Source organism: Pongo pygmaeus, chromosome 2, assembly GCF_028885625.2.
Source record: "Pongo pygmaeus isolate AG05252 chromosome 2, NHGRI_mPonPyg2-v2.0_pri, whole genome shotgun sequence".
NCBI classification, from domain to species: Eukaryota; Metazoa; Chordata; class Mammalia; order Primates; family Hominidae; genus Pongo; species Pongo pygmaeus.
The window spans coordinates 90,646,698-90,667,348 of NC_085930.1; the positions used below are offsets into that span (position 1 = coordinate 90,646,698).

Consider the following 20,651-nt stretch of genomic DNA (forward strand, 5'->3'; position numbering starts at 1 on the left):
ACAGTTTCTTTATAAAGTGAATTTATATTTTGCAAAGATTTAGAAAATTTTCCATTTAAATTATATTAAAGTCTGTTTTTTTATACTTTATATTCCAAACAATGAATCTGCTCCTTTAAATATTATCCCATCTTCCAAACCCATGGAAAATGGAAGTAAAATTCCATATTTGAACTCTGATAACAGGCCAGATTATGATACTACTCACTGTTACCAGTGCATATTTGTGTAAGAATTGTAACTGGGAGAACATTACAGTTTCTTGCCTTAGTTTTCCCAAATGCCAAGTAAGCCCTTTACTATACCATTAGATCATCCTCTTCACTTGGCTGGACCTAGAATTTAATATAATTTTGATGCTTCTAGGGAAAGCAGACAGAACAGAGGAGCAAATAAAATTTGATAATGATAATAATACTTATACTACTGAATACTTGGTGAGCCTGGACTAGGTCCATCACATGTTAGCAGACATATGTAGGAATATTGTATCTAAGCCTCACAGGAACTCTGTACAGTGATATTATGACCTTGATGTTTCTGATGAGTAAGGTAAGGTATAGAGAGAGTAAGTGACTTGCCCATGGTTTAGCTGGTTAGGGTAAGGCTCTGTCTGACAAATGTCTAAATCCAAAGTTGATGCCCTTACCACTATGTTCTTGCCTCAGATTATCACTGATGAAGGGCTAGTACCCACTTGATTTAGAGGAACTTAGAGGACCAAGGATCTAGTTCTAATTTTCTATAAGCAGTGAGGAGTTCCCCATCTAGTTGGAAATGATGGTCAGTCATTCTAGGGATGGTAGATGGGGCCAACTGAAAGCCACCAGCTTGTCCCACTTATGGAAATGTAAGCTTGGAGGTGCCCCAAAGCAGGTGCTTCCAGGCCTGCGGTAGGGTATTGTCCTCAACTGACATGTCTAGAAGAGCACCTCTTCATGTTGTATGGGGTCTGAACAGCACCACACCTTTACTTCACTGAGAAGTTCTCAAAGGTCCACATTTGTTGAAAACATGACTTTTACTGATACACATGTTTTTCTTTCTCTTACAAAAACTCATGACAGAGAACTTACAAAATACAAATAAGCAAAACAGCAAAAATCTGAATCATAATCACATCAGGAAGAGATCATTTGGTGCACATATTTCTAGTGCCCCTTTTTCTGTGTGTTACAAATGCACATGTATGTGTACCTATTTTGAAAAATGAGATTGTACTATACACATGGTTTATAATTTGATTTTTCCCAATTAGTATTTTTTAGTAACAAAAATAGTTTTCTCAAAAACAATCTTGTACAGAACCCCAGTAAATAACCAGATAAAGATGGAGACACTCTGTTTTGGGGCAAGGGGTGTGGAGGGAGAGCCCAGGTTCAGCACTAGCTTCTCTCTGTCTCCCTTATGCCCCCTAATGGAGGATTTGAAAGCACTACAGTGCTCTGCAGAAACCCAGTTTGCTAGTTCAACCATTGTGGAAGTCAGTGTGGCGATTCCTCAGGGATCTAGAACTAGAAATACCATTTGACCCAGCCATCCCATTACTGGATATATACCCAAAGGACTATAAATCATGCTGCTGTAAAGACACATGCACACGTATGTTTATTGAGGCACTATTCACAGTAGCAAAGACTTGGAACCAACCAAAATGTCCAACAATGATAGACTGGATTAAGAAAATGTGGCACATATACACCATGGAATACTATGCAGCCATAAAAAATGATGAGTTCATGTCCTTTGTAGGGACGTGGATGAAATTGGAAATCATCATTCTCAGTAAACTATCGCAAGGACAAAAAACCAAACACCGCATGTTCTCACTCATAGATGGGAATTGAACAATGAGAACACATGGACACAGGAAGGGGAACATCACACTCTGGGGACTGTAGTGGGGTGGGGAGAGGGGAGAGGGATAGCATTAGGAGATATACCTAATGCTAAATGGCGAGTTAATGGGTACAGCACACCAGCATGGCGCACGTATACATATGTAACTAACCTGCACATTGTACACATGTACCCTAAAACTTAAAGTATAATAATAATTAAAATTAAATTAAAAAAGAAAACTCTTGTTCTTTAATATCAGTTAAGATCTCATTATATATTATACCAGTGTAAACCCCAGAACATTGATAATGACTGTCTCCTCCAGGATAAAAATAGTATTAAAAGGTACCAGTAGCTATAAGAGTTGAAACTATCGTTTGTTGAAAATCTAAGAATAAGCTGGCTGTGCCTCAGTCTCATCCTCCTCCCTCCTCAGCCTCCCAAAGTGCTAGGGTTACAGTGGCTTCCACCTGTAATCCTAGCACTTTGGGAGGCTGAGGCAGGAGGATCTCTTGAGGCCAGGAATTCAAGACCAGCCTGGGCAACATAGTCAGACCTCATCTCTATTAAAAATTTTTTAAAAAATAAGTTAGCCAGGCATGGTGCTGTGTGCCTGTTGTCCCAACTATTCAAGAGGCTAAGGTTGGAGGACTGCAGTAAGCTATGATCATACCACTGTAATCCAGCCTGGGCAATTGAGCAAAATCTTGTCTCAAATCAGTCAGTCAATCAAAGAATAGTAGAAAATTGTGTGCTGTATATTCTCCCAGTCTAGAAAAGGGGACTGGACTTTCCCTAAAACCAGTCATTAAAAGAGAACTGGGGCCAAAAAGAAGGCACCTTGTGGCTTTCTTACCCTTTCCTAATTTCAGACATATAACTGTGTTTAAAACACTCCATACCTAGAGGAGGCAATTCCTCCAAAAATGAACAAGAAGTTGTTGGTTGTTGTTGTTTTTCTAAAGGAGTGGAGGGGTTCTTCATTCCATCCAAGCGGAGCTAAATCTAGCCAGCATGAAGCAGATGGCCCCCTTCTTCTCTGCCTTTTAGTTTTATGACTGCGAGACTGGGAGATTTTTCAGCAGTTGCAATAGTTGGCTTCATCCATCACGCGAGGCAACGCCTCAGCAGCAGCAGCTTATCTTCTTACATTTAGGATCTATAGATATGGACTAAGCAAAGCTTTGTGTTTTCATATCAGAAGCTGATGATGAGCGATGTGAGGAGAGGCAGCGTTAAATAGATTCTTCTCTGCTCTCCGTTTCTTAGTCCTACTGGTAACAAGTGTGCGTCAAGCTGAAATTTATGGTGCTAGGTGAAAACTCTGCTCCACAGGTCAAATGTATTCTCTACAGTGTCCTCTGGTGGAATGAAACTACCTTCCTCGTCACGTTTTATGCTGTCTAATGCAGTGGTAGTGTCTTTATCTCACAAATGTTCCCTAAGATCTAGGCATAAGATTTTTGGATTCTATTTTAACTTTGACATTATTATTCTGTGTGGCCTTGGGGCAAGTCCTTTAAGCTCTCTATTCCTCTGAGATCATAATGCCACTTTATCCCTTAAAGCTTAACATAAACACTTCTCAAAGAGACTTGCATGGATTGGTGGCTCTCAACCTTAACTGTACAATAGGATCACCTGGAGTATTTTTAAAACTAGTAGTACCAAGCCCCAGTGATTCTAAAATGCGGCCAAGATTTAGAAACACCAGCCCTGACAAACCCATTCAGAATTACTCTCACCCTCCTGTGTTGGTTCTGTTTTTCTTTTATAACTCTTAACCCAACAGGTCTCAGTTTGCTATTTCCATGCATGCTTACCTATCAACAATGAAATGTAAGCTTCTTAAGGAAAGAGACAGATGCATAATTTATCTTTGTCTGCTTAGCATCTTGACCAGAGGGAACCTGGGTTCAAAAATTAGCTTTGATATTTGTTAGCCAAGAGATCTTGGTCAAGACTCTTAACTAGTCTGTATCCCTGTTTTCTCAACTGTTCCAAATGAACAAGAATTCAAATACATTGCGGGATGTGGTACTACGGTTTAATACAAAGATTTAGTTAGGCTTATAGCACTGTGTAAGCGGTCAATTCACATCAGCTGTGCAATAGTTTTGCTGAATTTACTGCTTTTTATGTTGTGATTTTTCCTTTGTTGGATCATTCATTTATTCGGCAAATATTTTTTAGCACTTCCTACTATAGTTTTAGGTATTTAGGATACTGTAGAGAATATACTGATGGAATTTATGTTCTAAAATACTACATCCGTGACTCTATTTAATTTTTACAAATACCTGTGTTTCCTTATACTGAATCAAATGAGATCCTGAAGGTTAAGAGAGATTAAGTGATTTAGCCAAGACCTCGCAGTAATTTGGTAATGGAACCATGCCAGCAGTCCAGGTCTCAATGCTCATTCCAGGGTACAAACCCATCATCCTGATTCCCTAACCAGTGACTGACAATGGAACTGTTGTTACAGAAGCAACCTCATGCAGGGTATAAAAGCATGGTTTCTGAAGTTGGTCTGCCTAGGTATGATAGTGTCTCTGCCACTTATTAGCTGTATGACTTTGGAAAAGTTATTTCACTGCTCTCTATTAGTTTCCTCATCTGGAAAATGAAGATAATGTTTACTTCGAAGAGTTTTCATGAGATTTAAATATATGTAAAGTGTTGCACAGCAACTGGCATACAGCACACAAGAGATGTTAGCTATTATAATACTTATCTATGGTTAGAAGTGAGTAGTCGGTTTTAAGACTTCCCAGGACTTTAAAGAGGTCCATGCACTCCTCCCCTTAAAATGGTGGTGATTTATTATCAAGCAAATTTCCTGGGTTATAATCTTTGAAATGTACATATTTGTCTATAACTCTATGTCTAGGAAATGGAATAATTTTGACATTTGTGAGTATGATGGAATAAATCCTCCCCAGCAGATTGGAATTGTTCCATGGCTGACAGTTGGCAAAGTCCACAATTTGCATGAGGATATGTGAGGATGTTACATATCCACTTGTAAAAAGACTGACTGGATAATAGAAATATCCTACAGTGTCAGTATCCCAGAGTTTGATGAGAAGGTAAGAATAATCTAATCAAGTCTCCACAAAACATATGGGGTCTTAGAAATGTCTGGGCCCAGCACAGCCCATCAGTCAGTGTGATAGTTTTAACATCATTGAAAAGGCCGTGTATTGAAAGATTTCTTAAGTCAGGTCTGTGCAGCTAGCTATAAAGCTCCAATTTTCTGTAGGGAGACTTTGTTTATGACTGAGTGGTATTGTGAGGTTTCTAATTACTTTAGCTTGTAGCACCTGTAGCCATTATACCCTCAACTTGCTTTTCTTGTATTTATTCTTCTAGGGAAAAACAAGGAGAACAAAGACACAGCACAACTATTTTCAGCATTTTTCTCACTTGGTGTACCAATTTGGCTGATAAGTATATCCAAGAGGGAAAAAGATTGTCACAGATGATTGCTATTAAAGTGGACTAGGAGAAAGCTTTTAACTCAGATGGGGGTAAATGTTCTCTTTAATATTGAAGAAGATCCTGATTTATAAAAATGTCAAAACCCAGAAAAGGAACTTTGATTACTTGCTTTGCTGTGGGCTAGAGGAGGGGGAGAATTATTTTCAAAGATGAGCACTAGTTGGATCTTTCAACAGATTTCAAAGGTGAAGATCCACTAGGTGCCAGACCTCCATCTAAGACATATATTACCTGAAGGTGCTTGTGTTCTCCTGTAATGGAACACTTTCAAAATGAGGTGATAGGAGTCTTCATAGAGCTAAGCACAGGATGGCATGGGCAGTGGGGGTGGAACACAATCACCCACTCAGCCACCCACCTACCTACCCACCCACTTACCCACGTGGTGGTGGTAGACAGAAGAAAGGGAAGAAATCTCAGCAGAAGAGATGTCCCTGTTTATTGACAGCAAGTTGGCTGTTGGGCAGGGATAGGTCCTGAATGTTACAGTCAAGTAGGAGGTGGAAATGCAGCATATCTGACTTCTCGTCTCCATTTTGCATTCTTCTCAGTAGGAACTATTTTTTAGCTCTGTATCAAAGTGATGGCTGTCAAAAATGAGTATTCATTAACATTGAATATAAAGCCAGAGAGCCAATAATAGCCCAACAAAACTTGACCTGTTTATTATTCTTGGCCCAGAACCCAGAGAGTGTCTAGTAAATGGTAGATCATTGGTGGGTAGGGTGAATGCTGCACTTTGATACTACACCTGGAAGAGCGTCTAGTAAATGGTAGGAACCATGAATAGATAGACAAATGCTGCACGTTGAGCTTTATCAAGATGTTTTTACCTTTATTCGTACAATATTCACAATAATCTGTGACATAGATGAAATTATAATATAGTCATCTCTTGGTATCAATGGAGGCTATAGCTTCCAGGACCCTCCACAGATACTAAAATCTATAAATGCTCAGGTCTCTTATATAAAATGGCATAGTATTTGCATGTATCCTACACATAGCCTCTCATATAATTTAAATTATTTCTAGATTACTTGTAATAACTAATACAGTGTCAATGCTATATAAATAGTTGTTACACTCTATTTTTAAATTTTGTATCTTTGATTGTTATGTTTTATTTTTAAAAATATTTTTGATCCATGGTTGGTTGAATCTGCAGATGCAGATTCCACCAATACAAAGGCCCAACTCCATGAGCCTCATTTTTTATGCTGGGAAACCAAGGTCTCAGAAGGTGAAAAGCTGGCACACTTTTAAACCATTAGTCATCAGGTCCCTAAGATGTTGATATGCCACCATTTTTATTAATCAAACTTCTTTTCTTGGATAATTAGCCCTAGACTAAGCATGTCCACAAGGCCATCAAATTCAGTACAGGGACTACCCATGTAAGGTAAGAGTAAGGTAAACTGAATGTAATACAGTTGGAAGTGGTAATGAAATGGAGTGTGCTTATGTCCACTAAAGAAAACCAAAATCAAATTATTAAAGAGAAAACACAGGTAGACCAAAGTAAGCATCCCATTTATTGGTAGAATTGGGTCCATAAGCAGTCAATTTGCAATTTCATAAGCAAAACTGAAATTTAAAATAAGTCCTAAACAGAATAAGTAGAAGATAATTTTTAAAAATCTGCTGGTATATATTTACATGTTATTAAAAGCATATTTAAATAAGTATGCTTTTTTAAAATAAGTATGCTTTTTTTAAAATAAGTATGCTTTTTTAAAATAAGCTTTTTATAACATCAAATTTGGCCCTCAACTGTGAATATATAATTAAATAGAATATTAAAATGTTCTGATGTGCAAGATAAACCTAGGCATAACCCTTGCATTATACAAGGCTCTTCTGTGTTTGTTTGCCCTTTAGTGCAGATTCTGGTAACATGTTTTTTTTCTTTTTAAAGCCGTTACGGCAAAAGCTATTATCTCAGTTACTAGTTGGCCATTTGCCCAGTTCCTTGTCAGTAGTTCCACGTTTTTGCCCAATTACTTTAAAAGAATTTCTCTGATGATTGAAACAATAGGAACAGTTTTGTGAAGACCACCCCAACCCTGGTTAGGCTACTGCACATTTGATAGCTTAAAATAGTGCCATGGTAGGAAGAGTGCTGGAATTGCCATCTGGAGCCCTGGCTCCACGACTTAGAAGAAGCATGACACCCAAACCCTCTTACCTACACCATGTGTCAGTAGATCTCCATGGGGAATGGAGAGTTTAACTCCCAGAGGGCACAATTATTAAAAATGTTGAATGACCATGACTGGGCAGAGCTCTTGGCATTTAATGGTTGGGAACCCACCATTTCTACCCACCCCACAAGGCATAGGACAGCCCCACACAATGAAGCAGTGTCCCAGCCAAAATACGGAAGTTCTCTTTTTGAGACACAGTGCTGTAGGCAATTTATTTACCTTCTGTGAACCACATTTTCCTTATTTGTAAAATATTCTACTGAGTTTATAGGATCATTATGAAGATCAAATGATATATGTGAAAGTGCTTTGTAAGCCCTAAAGCACTGTATGCATGGGAGGCATTATAGTGATTACACTAAGTGGCAAAGAGAGGCAAAGCTCTTTACAACAAATTGTGAACTGTACAGATCTGTAATCTCCCTCTTTTTTAAAAAAAAATATGGCTTAATCTGGACCATCTGTAACAAGATGGTTGTTTTGATTCATTAAGGGCTTCTGGTTCTCCCGACTCTGGAAACCCCTCAGTGTATGTGATTGTATATCAAAGCTATTTGAAAGATCAGTTTCCTGATTATTCATAGAGTCTTAGAAATCTAGGCTTGGAAAATCTGCAGAACATACACAGCATAACTGCTAGGAGTATGAATTTAGAGACCAAAGGCATCCAATTTGAAACCCGACTTCACCCCTTCCTCACTGGCTTTGGGACCCTGCGCAAATTAATTAATTTTTCAAATCCTCAGTTATCTATGAAATGGGTATTAAAGTACATGCCTCATGGGGGTTATGAGGGTTAAATTATAGTCTTTGGCACAGTGAGTGTTCTCAATGAAAATACACTTTCATCTTGTTCATCCCCCATAAGGTATTAGGTGTCTCCCAGTAACCAACCATCTTTACAACATTTGCTTGAAAAGTGGCCATCCTGACTTGTTTTTCACACTTCACTACCAATGGAAACATACCATTTTCAGACTTCTTGGAAAGATCTAGTTAGGGATTATATTGTATTTCCAGCTATGGGATAGATTTCTTTACACACCTGGGTGGGGGGAATCAAGAAATAGCACCCCCACACCCTCTGCAGTACGATCTTGTCTGCAATCAAATTATCTACTGGGATGTGGTGTTTCATATCAAGCCTTCCATCAAAACCATTAACAGGCAGTTAACAGTTGATGTGAAATTCTTGGCTCCCAGCAGCAGCTTAGGTGTATTTTTAAATATTCCGTCTGGCAGCTCAGAAGGGGATAAAAAGCTAAAAAGGCAGCAACCAGCAGATTTTCTTCCAACAAAGATCTTTTCCCCACAACCTGTCCATCCCTTTCAAGAAAGGAATAGGTTAGAGATGCTGTACCTAAATAGCAGAGTGACCATGTTACCTAGCAACCAAATCTAAGGATGGGTGCTAGACCTGCCCACTAATTACCAGAGCAAGAAGACCCTCCCTCAGAATGTCACTTAAACTGTAAGAGTATTATGTTCCAGTGACTTCCGTGAAAGGTTAAGAATGATGTGAAAGCCCCCTCTGTCATGAGTTTCCTTTCAGTGGCTCAGGAGCTATAGAGACTTGAAGAACCATCAAAGATGATATTTAAAGATATGAAATAGCATGGTTACAAGTTACTTTTCCCAGACCACTTTCTGCCCTTCTTACCATCACACCAACTTCTAAAAAACCTTTTATTTTGAAATAAATGTACATTTACATGCAGTTGTAAGACATAAGACAGAGATCCTATATCCCCTTTCCCCATTTTTCCCCAACAATAACATCTTGCATAGCTATCGTACAATATCACAACCAGGAAATGGACATTGATACAGTCCATCAACCTGATTCAGAGTGTGACAGTTTTATGTGTACCATGACACCAATTTTCAGGAAAACATAATCTCCTGATCTCCTACTGAAACAAACCCCTCTCCTGACTTCTAGGAGGATCTCCTTTCTCTTTTTGATAAGTCTGATCAACTGAATACATGACCAAAGCAAAAGTCCTTATGTCTCAGAAATTCTCAATAGTTCCACAAGAAACTGACTCTCTTCTGCCTCCTACCACCTGCCTCAGAATTATTGGGATAAGGCAAAGCTATGTCCCAGGGTCACATTAGGAATTGAAGATCTTATTGTCATCCTGGCTTCTCCCCTGATGCCTTAAGTGCTGCTAAAATCTCCCAGCTCAAGTGTATGATTCTGTGTCTGTGTCAGAATGAATGATGGCTGAGGGTAGGAGAGAAAGCTTGACTTGGAGGTGTAGTCATAGGAAGGACTATTGTACTTCCATGCATAGGAAGCTGCTTTGCTTTCGGGCAAGGCTGTGAAGAGCTGTTTTCAAAGTTTAAAGTTATTTTCTATGGCCAGCAGTGATGATATGAAAGGTTGCATGGAAAGGGCTTAAGACTAGAAGCCGGAACAATTGGAGTTTAAATCCCAGCCCCATTATTTCCCATCTATGTGACAAATGGCCTTACCTTTTGAGCCTCACTTTCCTCACCAACAAGGGATTGGAGATAGAGATAACAGTGCCTACTTCATAAGGCATTCTGAGGTTTACCTGATAGAAGACAGTGGTTCTCAAACTTGAGCATGCATTGCAATCACCTGGGGGGCTTGCTGTACCTCCACGCCCGGAGTTTCAGAGTTAGTAGGTCTGGGGTGAGGCCTGATCATTTGCATTTCTAACTAGCTCCCAGGTGCTGCATTGCAGCTGCTGGTTTGCATACCACACTTTGAGAGCCTTTGGGATCCCGTTTATGATTACACTTTGGGAACCCCTAAAATAAGTACATTAAGTGCCTAATAACATATCTGACTTTGGGTATTCACCCAAGGGAAGCTAGTTCCCCTCCAAGCTAATAAGGAAAAGGTGCCCCTCCCACCCATAAAATAAACTGAGTTCTCTTTCTAGAAACTGACGGAACTTCCTGGTTGACAGAAAGCCATGTCTAAACAAGCAATGTAGAACAAAAGGCTGTGAAATTATCAAGCATATATGACAACTGTCAATAGCCAATTTTCTTATTTCCCAGTGTGAGAGTGATTTTCTTTTATAAAATAAAGCAAATTTAGGGTTAGGGGCTTTGCCCTGGATATATGTGCCTGTGTATGTGTGTGTTGGTACGTAAAGCTGACTTCATCTCTGACACGTAATATTTTAACCAAGCAGGACTGTAATACACAGTTTTGTAGCATGTGTATGTGGGAGAGAATGTGGGAGAAGGAAGCTTGGGAAAACAAGTGTTCTTAGAAGAACTGCAAAGAACCTCTCATTAGAGAGGCAAATTAAAATATTTCAGTCCCTGGGCTATTCTTTTTAAATACACCAAATTACATCAGTTCATAATGGAAGAATAAACTGCAGACTTTATAGAATTATCTTTTTTTAAAAAAGTGGTGGTATACTTCACTTGTGCTGTGAGCAATATAAAGAAAATTACTCAAAATATTTTCTTTGCCACTGTGGATTTTTTTTTGTTTGTTTTGTTTTGTTTTGTTTTGTTTTTGTAAGGGTGGATCCCCAGGTATAAACCTGAAGGATTATTTTAATAATCTCTGGTGCCCTAAATGTCCTGACACTGCATGCAACCCTTGATTTCTTTTTATTAGTTCGCTCCCCTGCAGTCTCCTTACATTCTCTGACTTCTAACATTGGAGGGAACACTCTCACAACTGATGATAAAGCTTACATTTATTCCCATAGCCTAAAACATGACTTCCAGATTCAAGGTGCTATTAAATCTGTTGCTGCCACAAAGTATAATTGACTCCAGTTTTAGAAGATGATAACTGTTGAGTATTCATACATCAAACACACTAACTCTAATTTTCTATCAAATATCTGGGCTGTGCTTTGAAATGTGTCTATGAAGACATTCTTTTTCTTTCTTTTTTTCTTTCTTTTTTTTTTTTTTTGGAAGTTATAGCAACAGTACCAAAACACAAGCTGAGAAGTATTTCAGAAGGATAGTTGAATGACAGAATGACAGTGGCAATCTCAGCCTTGGATTATCAATTTGAATTTGTTTTTTTGTCCAAATCCTCTTGATGTGAGATTATTTCAGGCTGTTTTTCCCCTTGAACATTATGTAATGCCTGCAAAGAGGAGAAGTCAGATGGAGGATCAGAGCAGGAGCCGTGGCAGAAAAACATGGGCAGTGTTAACTTAGGCTGTCATGCAGCTTGTAAACCTGCAGCCCCCTAAGGTCCAGCAAGATGCAACTGACAAGACTTCTGATCCCCAGTCAGTTTATTCCCAGGAAAGGCAACCAGCAGGAATTGAAATAGTAATTGCTTTCCTTTATTCAAAGACATCATGGATGAAACGATTAAAGAGATTAAGGCTTACCTCCTTCAGTGCACCAGAATAAATGTAGTCTGCTTTTCTGATAGGACTGTAACTGTCAATCAAAGGATTAGGCCTTTGGGAGGTAGAAAGAGGAGGTGGCCTTAAAATGTATTTGAATTTGCAAACTACAGCTGTGTATTTTAATCCTGGAGATACACATTGATCTTTCCCCCTCTTTGAAGTCTGCTATTAGCTACAGGCTCTCTGGCCCCAACCACTTTTCTTATATATTTTTTAAAAGAATATTTTAAAAACTCATTTAAAAATCATACTGCATTGAATCACCCAAAGGGAAAATATAATTAAAGTAACCATTTGTATTGCCCTCAATGAGAAAAAACTTTGAAAGTGTGCTTAACTTTGGAATATACAAGTCTGATTGTTTCATCAGAAATTTCAGCACTGTATGTCTAAAAATATATTTTTCCAGCAGGTTTGGGATTTTGTACTTATAAGGAGGCTGTTTATCCATTTAGCAATTTAGCTGAGGGCCTAGTATAGGTTTTTAATCTTAGCAGCACAAGTATTCCTGTTGGTTTAAGTCGTACCACCTGAGTTAGTGCTGCCACAACACACACGTTCTGTTTTCTCATTAGCTGTCACACAATTGTCTGCACCTATTAATTTTTGAAAAGATAATAGATATTCTTGGAGAAACCAAGACAAAGTGGCAGAATAAATGGCAGGTCATTTCTCATGTGGTGGCAAAACTTAAGCATTTGCAATTTTCTGACTATTGTCAGTCAAGGTTCTGGGTTCATTATCTCGACCTTGACGTCTGGGTTCCTAATCTGCAAACTCAATTTCTTTCCATCATTTCCCTGCCTGAAATGTCCGATCAGCCAAGACCTGTCTCTTTTATTTTTTTAATTTAATTTTTATTTTTATTTATTTTTTTTTTTTGAGATGGAGTGTCACTCTGTCGCCCAGCCTGGAGTGCAGTGGTGCAATCTTGGCTTACTGCAACCTCCACCTCCCAGGTTCAAGCCATTCTCCTACTTCAGCCTCTCCAGTAGCAGGGATTACAGGCATGCGCCACCATGCCCAGCTAATTTTTGTGTTTTCAGTAAAGATGGTGTTTCACCTCATTGGCCAGGCTGGTCTCGAACTCCTGACCTCAAGTGATCCACCCATCTCGGCCTCCCAAAGTGTTGGGATTACAGGCTTGAGCCACTGTGCCTGGCTGACCTTGTCTCTTAATGTTTCTATATCAAATGAGCAAGCTAATAGGTCTTTTAGAATATTTAGGAGAAATCCATCCATTTTCCCACCTATTCATCCATCCATCCATTGACTCATTTATTCAGGTGCCTACTCTGCCTCATGCATGGTGCTCAAGACACCAACTGTGAATAACATGCATTTATTCTCTACCCTCATGGAGTGTATAATCTAACATGGAAAGAAAATGTTTAATAAGTAATTAGGCCTTTGAGGGAAGGTGAAAAACATCAAGGGTGATGTGGTAGGCAGAATTACAAGAATGCCCCCAGTGACACTTGCCCTTAAATAATCCCCTCTGCTTTGTGTGTGAGTAGAACCTGTTAATATGATAGCACTCCCTTGATAATGCTAAGTTATATGGCAAAAGGGAAATTATCTCAGTGGTCCTAATCTAATTATAGGATCCCTTTCAAAGAAGAGCATTTTCTCCAGCCTTTAGCTGAGAGAAAGTCAGAGAGACTCCAGGCATGAGAGGATTTGATGCACCAACACTGGCTTGAGGATGGATGGTCATGTGATGAAGCATGTTGATGGCCTTTAGAAGCTTAGAGCAGCCACCAGCTGACAGCCAGCAAGGAGGCAGAGACCTCATTCCTAGAACCACAAAGAACTAAACTCTGCTAACAAACTGAGTTTGGGAATGAATTCTTCACCTCAGCTTCCACATAAAAGTCCAGGTCTTATGACACCTTGAGTTCAGCCTTGGGAGACTGTTATGGGTTGAATTGCGTCCAGCAAAAATTGAACTGTGTCCCCCAATGTTTATGTTGAAACCCTAACCCCTGGTACCTATGACTGTGTCATCATTTGGAGACAGGTTCTTTGCAGAGTTAATCAAGTTAAGATGAGATCATTAGGGTGGACCTTAATCCAGCATGACTCTGACTGGTGTCTTTATCAGATGAGGTAAATTTTGACACAGACAAAGAAACACAGGAAGAATGCCATGTAAAGACACAGACACAGAGGGAAGACAGCCATGAGAAGATGGAGGCAGAGACTGGAGATGTGCTACTGCAAGCCAAGAAATTCTTGGAGCTACCAAAAGCTGAAAGAGGCAAAGAACATACTTCCCTAGAGCCTTTGGAGGAAGCTTGGCCCTGCCAAGACTTTGAGTCTGGATTTCTAGACTCCAGAATTGCAAAATAATATATTTCTGTTGTTTTAAGCCACCCAGTTTGTGATATTTTGTTAAGGCAGCCTAGAAAACCAATACAGAGACTCTAAAGCAGAGAACCCAGGTTAGCCTGCCCAGACTTTTGACCTACAGAACTATGAGTATAATAAGTGGTGTTTTAAGCCCCTAAATTTGAAGCGATTTGTTATGTAACAATAGCAAACAAATACAGACTAGTGTGAAAAGAGTGTCTAATCTACCTAATCTGAGGGTGGTTTTCCAAGAGGGATGTTTAAGATGAGGAAGAAGGCTGGGCATGGTGGCTCATGCCTGTAATCCCAGCACTTTGGGAGGCTGAGGCAGGTAGATCACAAGGTCAAGAGATCGAGATTAGCCTGGCCAACATGGGGAAACCCCGTCTGTACTAAAAATACAAAAATTAGCTGGGCATGGTGGCGCGTCCCTGTAGTCCCAGCTACTCAGGAGGCTGAGGAAGGAGAATGGCTTGAACCTGGGAGGCAGAGGTGCCAAGATTGCACCACTACACTCCAGCCTGGTGACAGAGCGAGACTCCGACTCGAAAAAAAAAAAAAAAAAAAAAAAGATGAGGAAGAAAGAGTAAGTAGGAATTGTCTAGTAAAGAGGAGAAAGGGAAGATTGGTCCAAACAGAGGGAATGGTATATGCAAAGGCCCTGAAGCTGAAAAGTGCCAGCTGCATTCAAGGAACTCAACTGTTCAGGCTTTCATCCTTCAGATAGTATTGTTATTAATGCCAGGCCTAAACTAGGTGCTAGAGACAAAATAAGGACCTGCAGACCTCTTCCTTGTCCTTACCGAGCTCATATTTTAGTAAGAGAGGTTAAAAACACATAACCAGACTAAGAAATAATAATTCCACTTTATACAGTAGGCTCTGAAGGATAAAATATAGGACTGAGGCAGAAAACCCCAGAGTATTGGATACAATATTGAAAATGAGAGGGAGAGTCATGTACCATGAATCTGGAGGGGTAGGCAATGCCGGATCAGGGAGAGTGCTGGGATTGTCTGTTTCTCTATTTGTGGAATATTTCAGAAAAGTGCTGTCTCCCTTACTGAAAATTCACAGTAGCTATCCTGCTGTGATCATCTCAGCACCTTGTATGGTATACACCTGTACCTTTTCAGATTGAGGCCAGTGTACCAAATTCTAGACCATTCCCCTAACCCAACACAGGATTATACTCCTGGGATTGTAATTATGGCTTGTTCAGGCTCATTGAGCTTTTTTGAAAACTCACTGCTCCCATTTGCATTGCATCTTTTTATTGCTTCTTTAATTTCAATTTATTTGTATGATGTATGTGCATGTGTGTGTGTGTGCATGCATGCACACATCCATATGTGTGAGGTCCCCAACTATTCTCAGTTCAGTGATCCACTAGAAAGACTCAAAGATACCAGAAAAGCTGTTATACTCATGGTTACAGTTTATTTCAGAAAAGATACAGATTGAAATCAGCAAAGGAAAAAGTGCATAGGGCAGAGTTCATGGGAGACCAGGCACAAGCTTCCAGTTTTCCTCTCCAAGTGAGACCATAGGACAGTACTTATTGTTCCCAGGAACAATGTATGGCAATGTGTACAGAATGCTGCCAACCAGGGAAGCTCACTCAAGCCTTGATGTCCAGGATTTTTAAAATTAGGAATTGGTTACAAAGGGATGGAGTGCCCATATGACTGACCTTAGTTACATAGTCTCCAACCCAAGAACCTCACCGTTAATCACATCATTAGCATAAACCATCTGCCATGGCCCGATGCCCCAGGTATACAAAGACACTGTTATCAGGCAGGATATTCCAAGAGTTTAGAAGTTATCTCTCATAAGATGAATGTGTAGAATTTAAACATCATAGACCTGCTGAATCCACCCTTTACTATAACACACACAGACACACACACACACACACACCCCTACACACACACACAGATTGTCATTGCTTTAAACCTCACCCCAAACTTTGGTCTTCCAACATGTTGTGAGCATCATCACTAAAACCTTGGGATTGTAGCAAAAAATAAAAATCATTTTTCAGTGTTTTTTAAATATTCCTTGATATAGTGGTTTACAAACATAGATTCACATTGTAAATATGTGAATATGCTTGGAGACATTTTTTCATTTAATTTTACTTTATTGAAGAATAATTTACATCCATTCAAACAAATAGATCTTAAGTGTGCAGTTCACTGAGTTTTGACAAATACACACGTAACCCACACTTCTTTTAAAATATTGACCATTTCCATCACTCTAGAAAGTTCCTTCATGCCCCCCACAGTCAATCCCTGCCCACCCACCTCCACCACCGTCCCTTGGAGCCAGTAACTGTTCTTATCTCTTACTAAACATCAGTTTTGCCTATTATCATAAAAATGGAAACATACAATGTATGATCTTTTGTGTCTGGGTTTTTTTTCCCACTCAGAATAATACTATTGAAGTTCAACTATGTTGTGTGTATCAGTAGATTGTCCGTTTTAACTGCTGGGTACTTTTACATTGTTTGGCTATAACACAATTTACGTATCTATTCTCCTTTTGATGGACATTTTGACTGTCTCGTTTTTAGCTATTAAGAATAAAATTGCTATGCTCATTCTTATATAAGTTTTTCTGTGCACATATGTTTTCATGTCTCAGGTAAATAGCTAGCAGAGAAGTTGCTATCTTGTAAGGTAGGTATATGTTTATCTCATCTGCCAAACCATTATGCAAAGTAAAGTGGTTGTGCTATTTACACAACTCCCAGCAATGTATGAGAGTTATGGTTGCTTCACATCCTTTCTAACATTGGTCTGTCTTTTTAATTTTAGCTGTTCAAACAGGTGTGGAGTTGTATCTTATGGTAGTTTTATTTGCATTTTCCTGATACCTATTGATGTGGAGCACTTTTTCGTGTGCTTATTAGCCATTCATGCACCTACCTTTCTGAGGTGTCTGGTCAAGTCTTTTGTTTATTTTACCAATTCGGTGATTTGACTTTTTGCTATTGAGTTGTAGGAACGCTGTCCCTGACTTAGCCTCCCCTGAGATTTTGATACAGTAGATCTAGTGTGGGTCCCTGAAGGACTCTGACATACAGATAAGTTTAAGGACTAATGGATTAATGGGTCTGATGCCAGTTTGCTAAGACTTCAACTGCACTTGGCAGCCATAACTTGAAATTTCCCCATCCAAAGACTTCCTTGGTGATTATTATAAATTAAGGAAAACATCACAAAAACAATTCTCAGTAGGTGGTTTCTTTCTCACTCTGGACTTGGCGCTGAATTTTAACATCAACCTAAAGCTAGAAAATTCCTAGAATTGGACAAAGTCACTTAAACCAAATGTGGGATGCACACAGGTATTACTATAATTATTAAAGGGCCCTTGAGTTGATTTGTAGCAGCATCCTAAACCACATCCTGTTTTTCTTCCCTCAAAGGGAAATATGGTAATATAGACATTTGAACTTGGAAGCCCACATGCAATCTGCATTCTTTTCTAAATAAAATTGATTTGGGAACTACTTAAACCTTGTGTTAATGTTCACATTGTACCAATTTATCTAGCTGACAACCTCCCTGACTCAAAATGTTGGCTTCTTTCTACTAGGTAATTTCTTGAATTTTCATACTGATTTACACAGTACACCAAATAAGCTACCCGCTTAAACACAGAAGAGATTAAACAAATAATTTTATCCAATTACTTAATAAACCATGGACATTTTCTCTTTAAAGGAAACTCCAGGTTTGGAAGTTGTTTTGACTCATAGTTCATGGTTCTAAGGGATTAAAGGACTAAAAAATCAGAGAATTAAAGAACCAAAAAGTTTCTACAAACTTAAACATCCAAACTGTGCAGTAGATTTTTTCCTTTTCCAGGGATCCCTGCTGCTTTAATTAAGGCAATAGAAAGATGGCATGTAGATTGTATCTCATATGACAATGTTGAATGGTGTGACTTCCTGAAAGATCATGCAGAGACCCTTCCCTGTTCCTCAGGAAAGTCTGCTGAAATTGATTTGCGATGCTCACCATCGTTCAGCAAAAATATACCTTTCTCAATACTGTGTATCTGACCTTTCAAGATATGAGGTTCTGAAGTTAGCCAGAGAGCAAACTCAAACAAATGGTGCAGTGTCTATCAAATATTCTGTTATCGTGATGTTTACAAAGGCTCTTCAGTCAACTTTTGATTCTCCATGTAATAGAGAGGAGGTATTTTAAATCCTAGTGATGTAAGGTGTTCAAATCCTTAGAGACTCCAGGTAACCTCTGCTCTAGGGACTTCATATGCCTTTGCTTTTACTTCCTGGCCTTGGACTGTTTTATGTGATTCCTCCTAGGTTGAGGTGGAGAAAGGCCAAAAAAAATTTTAAATAGATCCTTCACTTCTTTCACAACTCTGGTTAGAACATTTTGATGAGGAGGAGGAAAACCTGGGCTTCGGCGTAGCTTCTGGGTCACTAGTAGATCTTTGTCACTGTGGACTAAAGACATTTGAAAACTAGGGGGATTAGCACAAGATACTGAAATGTTAAAAGAGTGATGACTACATGTCAGTTCTGTTTGGTTTGCTCCAAGAGAAATTGCATTTTTAAAGCTCTCCTGTGAAAAATGTGAGGCTTTCTGAATACACAACTTCTTACAGTTCTGCACTAAGATAGGTTCCTGCAAAGGTAGTGAGGTCATGTTTATCTAGCAGTGCTGGGAAGGCTTCATTTAGCCATGGCTGCTTTAAATATATACATAGATATTTAAAGTTATCATCAAGAGGAAATTTTCTTCCTTTTCCTCACCATGGAGTAATGTGTTTTCTCTAAATGGCTGTCCTAAGCTGCACATTGATTTTTTTGTTGTTGTTAAGTCATCTCCTGTAATTTCTATATGATGTTTGGAAATGAGGTTGTTTTAACACAAGTTACTTTCCTGGGTGGGGGAGAATAATAACATACCCACCTTTGTAAACAAATTTATTTGAGGATCATTGGGGGTGGTGAGTGAGAGACAACCTCTAAGCCCACAAGTAGTCACTTCCTTGGGGACTGCCTCCAAAGCCTTCAGTTAGTTAAACCTTTTCCTAAAGAGACACCAGTTCAGAAACAGTTAAAATGGGAAAAGATTTTTTCCCAGTACATATAGGCTTTGGTATGCATAACACATTTTGTCTTCCTTTTGGCCATAACAATATTTCTTATAAATATGCTAAGTATTCATAGCAAGAGCAGGTCAGAGTATCATGAAACTGTTAATTTAAAGCTTTATTAAAATATATGCATCCCCCACAGCCATACTCTACAGGAGTTAAATGGGTAGAGAAATTTGATCTCTCTTACAGCACAAATCAGAGAATGAAATGAGAAATCTACAATAAACATTTTAACCATTCAAGTTCTTCATATCATCATAAAAAGAACAATTTGAAGATTTCAGATATATCCCAAAGCTGTTCTAATGCAATCAGAAAAGTATAGTTATTACTCATCTTTCCTTCTTTTAAGTAAATTTGCTTGAAGAAGAGAAAGACCTGGATCTAGGGAGTGCAGGAAGGCATGGGAAAGAGAAGGGAGAGTGAGAGAGAAGGAAAGACACAAACACAGAGAAAAACATGCCTTTTACTTAAAAGCCCTATCAGTTGTTTTGCCTTGATTTAGTTAGAAACTCAAAAATGTAGAAGCAGGAAGCAGCACAATATGACCAATTTTTAACAGAAGCACATGGGGCAGGAGTGTATGATAGCAAGCTTCTGCCTTTCTCATGTGTCTGATTATTTTTATGGAAGTGGTATTGAAGCATAATGAATGTCAGAGAATTGTATAAATCCTACATGCACACACCCATGTAATCTGCACCCAGATCAAGGAACAGAATGTTATCTGTCCCCCAGGAGACCCATCCTGCCCCCTGCCCCCTGCCAGTCACTTCTCGCCCACCCCTTGTCACCATTATCTGGATTTCTGGGACCATAGATTAATTTTTCCTAGTTTTGAACTTTATATAAATGAAATCATTGTGTTATGTCTAGGGGACTGGCCTCTTCACTCACTAATTTGTGAGTTTATTTTTTTATGTAGCAGTAGTTGATGTTCATTATATGTAGAATTTCATTGACTATCACACAATATTTCACCCATTCTACTGCTGATGGGCATTTTGGTTGTTTCCAGTACAGGGCTATTATAATCTGTATTGCCATGATTAATCTTGTACTTACTTTGTTAGTGAATATTTACCTACATATTTTATCTTCATTTATTTTAAGAACAGCAGTCTCTCAGAATACTAAGAAATTGAAATTTAATTTGTTTTACAAAACTATATACATGTAAAAAGGACAGAACAATTTCAAAAGAATTGACTAGCTCTATTAA

The 20,651-nt window shown here is 38.9% G+C and overlaps 1 protein-coding gene across 8 annotated transcripts in view; it reads left to right on the plus strand.

Annotated features, from left to right (window-relative positions):
- Nucleotides 1-20,651, plus strand: part of CADPS (calcium dependent secretion activator) — a 472,988-nt gene that overhangs the window by 35,056 nt on the left and 417,281 nt on the right. The window lies entirely within an intron of this gene.